General features: G+C 37.5%; 1 protein-coding gene across 4 annotated transcripts in view; it reads right to left on the bottom strand.

The window, feature by feature from the left end:
- Positions 1-12,070, bottom strand: part of ITCH (itchy E3 ubiquitin protein ligase) — a 2,580,358-nt gene that overhangs the window by 2,252,384 nt on the left and 315,904 nt on the right. The gene's annotated exons all lie outside the window — the stretch shown is intronic.

Below are 12,070 nucleotides of genomic sequence, written 5' to 3'. Positions count from 1 at the left end.
AAATAAATATATAAATATATATCAATTCTTCAATAATATACTTTTCCAGTAGTAATCAATTAATAAAAAATTAAAAAGTTAAAAATAGTCATGGATCAATATTTATAATGTTTAAAAATATTTAAATCATACTTAAAATAAAATATGATTTTAATTGGAGTACACTAGAAATAGAAACAGAGTCATTGATGCCTGGCAACATACAGGCATTAAGCCTAAGTTGCCAAAAGCATTCCTTGGCTTCCAAAATAACTTTTTCGTCACCCCCCCTTCTGTACATTATGTGGCATTCTGTCAATAATAAAGCATAGGAATCTCTTAAAATTTGAACATTTGACACTGTGATTGTATAAGGCCCTGGTATGTTTGTGTGTTTTAATATCTCCGACGTGTTCTCCCATACGTACTCTGAGCTTTAATTGTTTTACCAACATAGAATGCTTGGCATGTGGAGCAAGTAGCTACATATACCACCATAGTTGAATTACAATTACAGTGGCCTGGACATCTAATTGTTTTTCCAAACTTTGTTATAACAACATAGGGGCCATCATTAATGTATTTGCAAAACTGACATGCTCCACATTTACTCATTCTTGACCTTTTGAAATTGTCAATGTTGGTACTAGTTTCAAAAATATCTTTAAGATTTCTACCTCTACTGTAGGTGATCTTAGGATATGTGCCCACCACTTCTAATAATTCTCCATTGTTACTAATAACACTGTTCCAAATTTCATGAATAATGCTCACAATTTCAGGAGATGTTTCGTTATATGGTAATATAAAAGTGTCCTGTTCCTATATTCTTTAAAATGAGTGTAAACCTTCTTATTCTTATAATCAGAAGTGTCCCTACTAAGTTTGTGATTCTTAATGTCTAACCCTTTGTTGACAAATTTGTCCATATCTTTAAAAATGTTTTCTAAACGAAACTTGTTGTGTTCATGTAACAAATCCTGTTTTATACTTTTGTCTAACAGATGGTGAGGCTGTCTAGAATTATTAGCAATGACGAAGCATTTAATTCGGAAATGGAAAAACTATCTAACATGTTTTTGGACAGGGGCTATCCAAATGACTTAGTATTCAATGTTAAGAAAGAGATTAATGTTAAAAGACATTCATTATACAGATCTATTATTATATTTGGTGTCAGTAACATAATCGAAGACAAAAAAGCTAAGTCTAAACAGGACACTTTTATATTACCATATAACGAAACATCTCCTGAAATTGCGAGCATTATTCATGAAATTTGGAACAGTGTTATTAGTAACAATGGAGAATTATCAGAAGTGGTGGGCATATATCCTAAGATCACCTACAGTAGAGGTAGAAATCTTAAAGATATTTTTGAAACTAGTACCAAAATTGACATTTTCAAAAGGTCAAGAATGAGTAAATGTGGGGCATGTCAGTTTTGCAAATACATTAATGATGGCCCCTATGTTGCTATAATGAACTTTGGAAAAACAATTAGATGTCCAAGCCACTGTAATTGTAATTCAACTATGGTGGTATATGTAGCTACTTGCTCCACATGCCAAGCATTCTATGTTGGTAAAACAATTAGAAAGCTCAGAGTACGTATTGGAGAACATGTCAGAGATATTAAAACACACAAAAATACCAGCGCCTTATACAATCACAGTGTCAAATGTTCAAATTTTAAGAGATTCCTATTCTTTATTATTGACAGAATGCCACATAATGTACAGAAGGGGGGTGACGAAGAAGTTATTTTGGAAGCCAAGGAATGCCTTTGGCAACTTAGGCTTAATGCCTGTATGTTGCCAGGCATCAATGACTCTGTATCTATTTCTAGTGTACTCAAATTAAAATCATATTTTATTTAAGTATGATTTAAATATTTTTAAACATTATAAATATTGATCCATGACCATTTTTAATTTTTTATTAATTGATTACTACTGGAAAAGTATATTATTGAATAATTGATATATATTTATATATTTATTTAATTATTTATTCAATAAATAAATTAAATATAAATACAAATTTATTCAAGAAAGTACTGATTTAGATGGATCGTGGAAGTACCACACACTATCTAATTTATATTTTAAGTATATGTATACGAAATGTATATTTTAAGTACGTGTATAATATATTTAAACTCTGTGAGATCTATACTTTGTGAGATTAACATTATGTTATAATTTCGCCTTTTGTGACTGCTGTTAAACATTTTCCTCTGTTAAGCATTTTCATCTGTTAAACATTTTCATCTGTTAAACATTGTTAAACACTTAACTTTGATCAACCTTTTTTATTCATTTAGTGTTCATCAAATAATTATTAGAAAATTAAAGTTATGTTTTATTTAATGTTCACAGCATTGGACATATGTTTTGGGACTCAGAAATATTTCAGTGTTTTTTCACTGTTTCTCCAGTGTTTCTTTAGTAGTAATTATGTCATTATACAATTTAAACTACATCATCAATTAATTAATTTATTAATTTAATTCCAACTATATTAAGGATGGCTTTAATTGTAAAGAACTTGTACTCTGAAGATGCCCTACACGATTGGTGGGAGAAAGCGCTTAGTACGAAGAATTGTCGTTGTATTACTGATTTTTATTTTTATTTCATTAAAAAGTGGAACCAACAAACCAGTTTCTTAACGGGTTATTGAGTGACTTGTCAGCTTACCAGTTGTTCAACCATATATTTGATTTTGTGTTTTCGGTCTCTCAAGATTCCGTTTCATTCTGGTTGTTGGTATTACCTTTTTAGTTTTTTTAGTAGTTTATACAAACACTTCGTTTGTGACACGTATTTGTTGCCGAGAGCCGTCCGGTTGGAAGTTATAGCACAGAAGACAGTTTTGGAATTATTACTGTTATTTGGTTCAAAATGGATAGTGTTATTTTGGAACATCTTGAATCAACACAAAAACTCAAGGCTCTACACGATAGAATGCAGAAGAGCCCGGTCACTAAAGAGATTATTGTTTCCGATTCACAGGAGCAGTTATATACTCTGCATTCTACTCCCAACACCAGTTTTCACAGACAGTCAGCTAGCAATCGTTCTAGGAGTCCTATCAGAGGAGGAGTCAACACAGGAAGTGATATTCGAGTGGACCCACGCTCTAACTCCGTACAGAACACTATGGGCGGACAGAATGGAGGTATGCCAGATGCAGTAGTAGGAAACGAAACCCATTACACAGAACTGAAACATTTTTTAGCAGCTCCTACACTGTGTGACCGACAGCAGTTGAAGGGTAGAGACATGGGAACTCTTAACACACAATTCAAGGAGTTCAAACGTACGCTACGGACCTACAAGTCAATCCAAATGAACAATGCATTTCTTGAAAGATCCTTGGAACTTCGACAAGTACCTAAAGGACTACGTGTTTTCAAATTACCTTATGGTTTTAAAGAAGGTACTGTTTTATTTGATGAGCTAACTGAACTATTTGATAAAACTGGACTGGAACTTTTAAAGCTTGTTATACGTAACAATTACAAATTGACATCTTTAAATGAACAACTGTGTTTGTTAGACAAAAGTATAAAACGGGATTTGTTATATGAACACAACAAGTTTCATTTAGAAAACATTTTTAAAGATATGGACAAATTTGTCAACAAAGGGTTAGACATTAAGAATCACAAACTTAGTAGGGACACTTCTGATTATAAGAATAAGAAGGTTTACACTCATTTTAAAGAACATAGGAACATGAAACGTTACACTAATACTACTGAGGCTGGTTATGGCCCTCTTAATGGGACAACAAATAGAGTTGAAAATATGTTTGAAGAGGAAGGCCAGGGGTTTTTTTTAGAAGAACCACCTCTCAGGAGATCAGAACGGATACGAGAGCGTTATGGCAGTCACAATTATCAACAGAAATTACAACATAACAGTACAGAGAGCCAATTCTTGGCGCAGATAAGTCCATGCTTTGTTAATACAGATCAAACTGATGAAAATGTTTTTATTACATCAGATTATGCCCTTCAGTTGCTAGACATTAACTGTACTAACACATCAATTAATGGACATCGAGCATTAGACTATGGTACAGCAGAAATTTCTGACAGTACGGACAGTGATAATTATTGTTCCATTGTTACCGAGGGGGGTTTTAGTATATATAACTTCACGGACAAAAAGTTTGACAAGGATTTTTTAGCTTTATTTAGAAAAGGTTTGACCTTTGTGCCTTCATTTAAACTAGATATAGGCAAACTATTAATTTAAAACTATACACCAGAATTTTGAATTTAAAAATCTTTTTTTCAAACACGAATCACATTTGTGATTCTGGCAACTTCACTATAAAACGCAGCAGCACATTTATACCCCCACAGAATTTCATGATCCACATTTTTGAAGCATTATGTGAAAGTCAGATTAGGAGATTATTAACTAAAAAACATATAATATGCAAAACTTGACTTCAGCTGAGGTATTTTGTCTGAGAGAATTAACTACGTCAGGCAATTATAGAATCATGAAACCTGACAAAGGAGGGGGTGTAGTTATAATGACAAATACAGATTACTATAATAAGAGGACTAATATGTTGGGTGACAGTAACACCTATGAAAAAGTAAGTAAAAGTGAAATGTATAGAGCATACACAAAAATTGATTGGTTGTTATACGAATATTTAATGGATGGAATTATTAACAAGGATGAGTTTTCTTATTTATCCGTTGAGTTTCCAGTTATTCCATCCATTTTCGGAATTCCTAAAATACAGAAGAACTCACAGAACCCTCCATTCTGTCCTACTGTTTCTGCAAGAGGATCTAAGACAGAGGCCATTGGGGCATATATAGATTTTCATTGTAAAGAGACATTGAGTAAACTACCACATGTGTTAAAGGATTCATGGCACTGTCTAGAATTGATAAGACAAAATAAGGAAAAAATAGGGCCTAACTTTTTTATGGCGACAATAGATGTAGTGAATTTATACAGAGTAATTCCACACATAGAAGGTTTGGAAATGTTTGGGGCCACCTTATTAAAATTTAGTGGGATGGAAGGACCAAAATGTAGATTCCTGACAGAACTGATGGAAATAGTTCTTGAAAATATTTTTTTATACATGAACGAAGAATATTACAGACAAAAAACTGGTGTGGCCATGGGGGCAAGATGTGCCCCAATATATGCAAACCTCGTTTTAACACACTGGGAGACAGGGTATGTTTTTACATCCACTTTTTGGAATAAGACATTTGGATGATATACTGATTGTTTGGAAGGGTAGTAAGGAAGAATTTGTTGAATTTGTACAATATTTAGGCAAGACATCCAGTTTTCTTAAATTCACCAATCAAATTTATAATAATGATTGTGCATTTTTGGACATTGTATATTGTTGTTCTGGAATGAGAAAACTATCTAATATATTTAGGAAAAAGACTTTCTCAAATTCCTTTTTACACTTTGATAGCTGTCATCCGTATTACCAAAAGAAAAATTTAGTTAAGGGTTAGATGGTGAGGCTGTCTAGAATTATTAGCAATGACGAAGCATTTAATTCGGAGATGGAAAAACTATCTAACATGTTTTGGACAGGGGCTATCCAAATGACTTAGTATTCAATGTTAAGAAAGAGATTAATGTTAAGACATTCATTATACAGACCTATTATTATATTTGGTATCAGTAACATAATCGAAGACAAAAAAGCTAAGTCTAGACAGGACACTTTTATATTACCATATAACGAAACATTTCCTGAAATTGCGAGCATTATTCATGAAATTTGGAACAGTGTTATTAGTAACAATGGAGAATTATCAGAAGTGGTGGGCACATATCCTAAGATCACCTACAGTAGAGGTAGAAATCTTAAAGATATTTTTGAAACTTGTACCAACATTGACAATTTCAAAAGGTCAAGAATGAGTAAATGTGGAGCATGTCAGTTTTGCAAATACATTAAATGATGACCCCTATGTTGCTATAACGAACTTTGGAAAAACAATTAGATGTCCAGGCCACTAACTGTAATTCAACTATGGTGGTATATGTAGCTACTTGCTCCACATGCCAAGCATTCTATGTTGGTAAAACAATTAGAAAGCTCAGAGTACGTATGGGAGAACACGTCAGAGATATTAAAACACACAAAAATACCAGTGCCTTACACAATCACAGTGTCAAATGTTCAAATTTTAAGAGATTCCTATTTTTTATTATTGACAGAATGCCACATAATGTACAGAAGGGGGGTGACGAAAAAGTTATTTTGGAAGCCAAGGAATGCCTTTGGCAACTTAGGCTTAATGCCTGTATGTTGCCAGGCATCAATGACTCTGCTTTTATTTCTAGTGTACTCAAATTAAAATCATATTTTATTTAAGTATGATTTAAATATTTTTAAACATTATAAATATTGATCCATGACTATTTTTAACTTTTTAATTTTTTATTAATTGATTACTACTGGAAAAGTATATTATTGAAGAATTGATGTATATTTATATATTTATTTAATTATTTATTCAATAAATAAATTAAATATAAATACAAATTTATTCAAGAAAGTACTGATGTAGATGGATCGTGGATGTACCACACACTAATTTATATTTTAAGTATATGTATACGAAATTTATATTTTAAGTATGTGTATAATATATTTAAACTGTGAGATCTATACTTTGTGAGATTAACATTATGTTATAATTTCGCCTTTTGTGACTGCTGTTTTACGCCTTCATCTGTTAAAACATTTTCTTCTGTTAAACATTTTCTTCTGTTAAACATTTTCTTCTGTTAAACATTTTCTTCTGTTAAACATTTTCTTCTGTTAAACATTTTCTTCTGTTAAACATTGTTAAACACTGTTAACTTTGATCAACCTTTTTTATTCATTTAGTGTTCATCAAATAATTATTAGAAAATCAAAGTTATGTTTTATTTAATGGTTACAGCATTGGACATATGTTTTGGGACTCAGAAATATTTCAGTGTTTTTTCACTGTTTCTCCAGTGTTTCTTTAGTAGTAATTATGTAATTATACAATTTAAGCAACTACATCATCAATTAATTAATTTATTCATTTAATTCCAACTATATTAAGGATGGCTTTAATTGTAAAGAACTTGTACTCTGAAGATGCCAAACACGATGGTGGGTGAAAGCGCTTAGTACGGAGAACTGTCGTTGTATTACTGATTTTTATTTTTATTTCATTATTAAAAAGTGGAACCAACAAACCAGTTTCTTAACGGGTTATTGAGTGACTTTGTCAGCTTACCAGATCCCTCTGTAGCCTAGTAAAATGCCCCAAAAAGTTAAAGGACCTAATGGTAAAGGTTGGTGATGTGTAAACCCGCTTCCTAAATCTGTCCAACTACCCTCGACTCCCTGGTTAGGGGGATGAGCAGTGGAACTTTCCTCAGCCAGTTCCTTTTTAGTAGCAGCCAGTACCACCATGGCATCATCTACTGCTAATCCTTTCGCCTAGTACTGGATGATCATTGGGAGCAGAAAATATTTCATCTGGTCTCCAGAGATCAGTTTTATTAAATCAGGGGCCTTCCAAGTCTGCTCAGTGATCAATTTAATGAGACTGTTAGTGGGGAGGGGTCACCCAGGAAGTAGACAGGCAAGCTCCAAAGGTATGCAAGTACACAGACTCCTCAGAGGTAGGGTCTTTGGACTTCCAGTCACCCCTCTGTTTAAAGGTTAGGCAGAAGGTCTCCAAAGGAAACATCTTCCTGGGGTGACTGGGGGAACCCTCCCACTCATCGAAATCCGTGTCCTCAGTGACGGACTCTTCAGGGGAGTCCTGGTGTTTCCTTTTACACAATTTCTTCTGAGGGGGCTCTTCAGTGAGAATATCTGAAGACTATGAAGAAGGGTGACCCTTGGTCAGTATGTCTTGCATCCTTGGGGCTCGCTGTCCAGGTACAGAGGTTGGTGGTAGCTCCAAGTAAGCAGGGGTCAAGGGGTGAGACTCTGGTAACACAGGAGCCACCTGGGAACAAGCAGTGGCCAAAGTCCTCTCCATAGCTTGAAAGACAAGCCCCACTGAGAAGGGATGGAAGCCCAGAGCAAAGGAAACTTGGAACCAGGATCACACCTCGCCCCAAGAGACCCACCTGCAAAGCTGAAGCTGAGGAAGAGCTTGTAGCCAGCACAGCCCAGAGCGGTAAAGCTGACTCCGAATAAAAAAACAGTAGTCAACTCAAACCCTCCGGACCAGACGGTGGAGGCCTGATCCCAGGAACCAGTCTGTTCCGAAGGCACCGAGAGAGTCAGAGCTATGCCCGGAACCAAAGACAAGGAAGTTATTGGCACTGAGGCCACAGGAATCTGTGTGGTTGAAGTAGAAGAGGTCAGAGGAGGAGGAGTATATGTGGGGGTACTGGGAGAGAATTCCTCTGCTCCAGGAGGGGGAAGGGGCCGAGAAGATGGGGAAGGTCCCTAAGCTGTCAGAAGCTGATTCACTAACCTCACTACATCAACTTCAGAAAGACCCCTGGTGGAGTGAATGGACAATCCCAGAGGAAGATTCAGGTCTCTCTATAAAAGGGCTAGAAGTTGACCCAGAAAGGGGTCAATCGATGGAGAATATGTAGTTCTGGGAATAAAGAAAGATTTGGTCTTTGGCACTGGGGCAAGGTAGGAGCTGTGGAGCCACAGGAGATATTGGTACCAACATGATAACCAAACAGTCGGTGCAGACACTGGAGTCAGTGTCATGGACGGTGTTGATTGCACCAACGTAGAGGTCGGTGCCGAGGACTCTGTACATTCCAAAATTTTTGGTACCTTAGATTTTGGTTCGGAAGAGGAACCAGCTGAAGGATTCATAGGTTGGTACTAGGCTATCGGTCCTAGGGCCTATGCAAGCCCAACCCATAACAATTCCCTGGATATTTCTTCCCACAATATTTACTTCGCTGGACCCCTGTCTAGCAGGGCAACTGACATGATCCCCGGGGGGAATTTCCTATCTACCATCCAATCAAGGTTCCTTTTGAAGAGGGCCAATGAGGCGCTCTGCTTGACATGTATGGGCAGTCTATTCCAGAGTATGTGAAGTCAATGGGTCAGGAACCTATCCCGCCAGCAAGTTTTGTTCATTGTGATGACAAGGGTTAGATCCCTGGAGCATGTGGCTCTGAGGGATTGGGATTTCTTTAAGTGGCACATGTCCAACAGCTCAGGGTTTGACATGGCCTTGTTTGTTAAGCAGAGATCGCCTTGGTAGACGATATGCTACTGAGTATAGCTGGAGGTTTTTTTTTTTTTTTTTTTTACATATAGACTGTCAGCATATGGCATCTGCTTTAGGCCTGTGATTCTTTTAGTGAGGTATTTCTGTGGCCTTTCAGCTGTTGCAGATGTCTTGTAAGGTACATACCAAACGGGGCATTATACTCTGTAATGGGTCTAATGAGGGAGGAGTACAGTGGGACAATGACCTCCTTTTTTCTGGATGAAAAGCCCTTAGTGATGAGGTGTGCCACATAGGATTTCCTGACTGTTGTGGCGATGTTTTTATCGAAAGTGAGACCACCGTCCACCTGTGTCCCCAAGTCTCTCATCAGACTTTCGATGTTTAGTGTTTTGCCACCTATGTGGTAATTCATGGGTACATGTTTTTTCCAAAGGGGATAACTATACATTTCTTGGCATTAAGCTTGAGCCCATGGGTCTGGCACCAGGCATCTGTTTCTGTAAGGCCCTTTTGTAGAATATCCACATCATTTGAGGATTCAATAATGGCTCCCAGTTAGCAGTCATCTGCAAACTTTGTTAGCCAAAGTCCCTTAGTGTTGGCCTGTACTTCAGAGAAGTAGATGCCAAACAAGAGTGGTCCCAAGACTGAACCCTGAGGTACTCCACTTGTCACTTGTCTGGAGCTGGATTTGGAGTAGGCTACTTTTACAGTCTGGGTTCCGTCAGTAAGCCAGTTGGCAACCCATCGAGTGACGTAGGGATTTATGCCCAGCTTAGTAAATTTATCTATGATTCCAGAGTGGGGGATGGTGTCGAAGGCCTTGGCGAGGTCCAGATAGGCTGTGTGGACCACCTTAACCTCGTCCACAGCTCTGGAGACCGATTCGAAGAAGTCAATCAGATTCAGAAGACAAGATCGGCCCTTCACAAACCCAAACTGGGTGGGGTCCAGTGTTTGAAGGTTGCCAATGTCTTTGTTTATAAGTTCCATGATAATGCGTTCCATGCCCTTGTAGATCAGGCTCGTCAGACTGATGGGACAGTAGTTCCCGGGATCCAAGGCGGATCCTCCCTTGTGGAGCGGGATAAGTGTAATCTCAGTGGGCACAAAGCCTGAGGCGAGGCTATGATTAAACATGATACTCAGGTGAGGTGTCAGTTATTTTGTAGTTCATGTAGTACACAGCCTGGGATGTCATCTGGTCCCATGGATGCTGTATTCTTAGCTTTGGAGAGTGTGGTTTCTACCTCTGTGGCCGTGATTATTGGAATTTGGCAATCTTTTGGTACTGAGATGGGCCCTTTAGGTGGTGAGAGGGGGGTGAAGTTGGCACTAAATCAATCTACCAGGATATTGGCAATATCCTTGGGATCAGTATATTTAATGTCATTCTGTTGCAGCTCAGAGCAGATCTGAGCACTGCCATTTAGATTCTTGACATAACTATAGAATGCCTTGTGGCTGTCTTTGGAATCTTTGGCAATTTTATTTTCTTAACTAGCTTTTCAGAATTTTATGAGGGATCTCAGCTTCTTACGGAGGCTGGTGAGGGAGTTTTTTTGCATCCTGGGATTTTCCTCTTTTCTGCAACAGTTTCTTCCTTCTGTTGTATAGTTTGTTTATAGCAGGGGACCACCAGATTGGCTTCCTTTTTTTGGAGAAGAACATCTTGGTTCTATTTGGGATGGCACGATTCATGCACGAGTGGATGTGCTCGTACAGTGCCTTAGTGTAGGATTCTGCAGTCGAACTTCCAGATCCTGTCTGCATGGGTACTGCGACTTCTGTCTTCAGTAGTATGAAGTCGGCTTTGGAGAAGTTTTTTAAGGAGGTTTCCTTACTGGGGGGTGGGGGTGGGATGTGGATGTCAAGGGTGATTTGCTTGTGGTCAGACCTGGCCAATGAGGGGGTGACCACTGGTGTGGAGCATCTATCTTCCATGTTGGTAATGACCAGCTCTAGGATATTGAAGTCCCTGGTGGGACAATGGATCAGTTGATCCAGGGCGTTGGAATTTATGAATTCCAAGAACCGTTGGGAAAAGGAGTTGGTACCAGAGTAGTTTTCTCAATTAATGGCAGGGTAGTTGAAATCACCCAGTATTATGGTGTTTGGTTGTATCTTAATATTTTCCAGTATGTTTAGAAAGGTGTAGTGAGAACCTTGGGGCATGGTGGGGGATCTGTAGCAAGCTACAATTTGGATTGCAGTCTTACCTAGTGTTAGTTTATGTTTTTAGATGTCAGCACTCAAAACGAGCAGATTTTGTACCAGAGGCCTGAGGAGACTGGTTGGCCTTGGACAATGCTTCTTCAAAAAGGGACCTTAAGAAGCCATTTAAGGCTTTATTTCTACGCTCCACCAGGGCTCTACTACTAAAGCCCTGTCAGACAGAGCATTCAACACCAAAGCAATATACACATTTGTCATGACCATCAGAGTTCGGCATTTTTCAGCCACAGTCTTGGCGTTGTTTAAAACCACTTGTCAACTTTGATTTATCTGCCATTATAGCCAGAAAGTGCAAAAGATCAAGAAATGAAAGCAGGGAAACACAGTTACAAAACTGAGAAGAATCGTACCAATGATGGAAAGAGAGATTACCAAACAGTAAGGGGAACAGAAAAGAGGGGGACAGTACCAACTATGGTAGGCAAGTACCAAAAGGTACAGGTTAAAGAAAACCAACTCTCTCACGAAAGTGAAAATGGTAGACAAGGTTCAAATATTACTATGTAGATTAAGGATGACAAAAAAATGTAAAATATTATAATAAAACTTATAAAATGTACTTAATTGCAAGAGAGAGTAGACTAACACGTCTTTTCTATAAAAATAAGAGTGGCAAACAAGATCTGGGGTAAT

Source organism: Protopterus annectens, chromosome 12.part0 (genome assembly GCF_019279795.1).
Source record: "Protopterus annectens isolate FY-2018-M chromosome 12.part0, PAN1.0, whole genome shotgun sequence".
Classification (NCBI taxonomy): domain Eukaryota; kingdom Metazoa; phylum Chordata; order Ceratodontiformes; family Protopteridae; genus Protopterus; species Protopterus annectens.
The sequence above is the reverse complement of the archived record's forward strand: the minus strand, read 5'-3'. Positions and strand labels throughout refer to the sequence as shown.